This window comes from Leptonychotes weddellii, chromosome 10, assembly GCF_054177405.1.
Source record: "Leptonychotes weddellii isolate Sample4059 chromosome 10, ASM5417740v2, whole genome shotgun sequence".
Classification (NCBI taxonomy): domain Eukaryota; kingdom Metazoa; phylum Chordata; class Mammalia; order Carnivora; family Phocidae; genus Leptonychotes; species Leptonychotes weddellii.
Genome location: NC_138378.1, coordinates 80,669,863 through 80,670,349, shown reverse-complemented (window position 1 = coordinate 80,670,349; position 487 = coordinate 80,669,863). Strand labels below are relative to the sequence as shown.

At 40.2% G+C, this 487-nt stretch overlaps 1 non-coding gene across 1 annotated transcript; it reads left to right on the top strand.

Annotated features, from left to right (window-relative positions):
• Window positions 1–296: 296 nt before the first annotated feature.
• On the top strand, window positions 297–403 carry LOC115940923 (U6 spliceosomal RNA). Its single transcript, XR_004075646.1, has one exon. It is a non-coding gene; the product is annotated as a U6 spliceosomal RNA (small nuclear RNA).
• The last annotated feature ends 84 nt before the right edge of the window (window positions 404–487 follow it).

The following is a 487-nucleotide window of genomic DNA, read 5'->3' as shown; positions in this document are numbered from 1 at the left end:
ACTAAGCTTGGCCTCCTCTAGGGACTGGAAAAGAAACTTGTCTTTCTGGAGCACAGGGAACAGAAAGAAATTGACAGGAGCTCACAGAGCTAGCCTGGAGCCTTGTCTATTGTGTAGGATGGCATTGAACTTAAATATTGGTCTCCCTCACAAAGATCATGCTCTATCAATGACAGTATCCTGTTGCCTACCTAATAAATGGTAGATGCTCAATATATTGTGACTTGAAATAATATAGTTTCTCAAAAGGAGATTATACCTTTAATTATAGCTATTGTTTTAAAATATAAATGCAGGTGCTCGCTTCGGCAGCACATATACTAAAATTGGAACAATACAGAGAAGATTAGCATGGCCCCTGCACAAAGATGACATGCAAATTCGTGAAGCGTTCCATATTTTTAGGCATCAAAATCCAGGAAGCACTGAGAACTCCTCTCAAAATCAATAAAAATAGGGGGGCGCCTGGGTGGCTCAGTCATTAAGC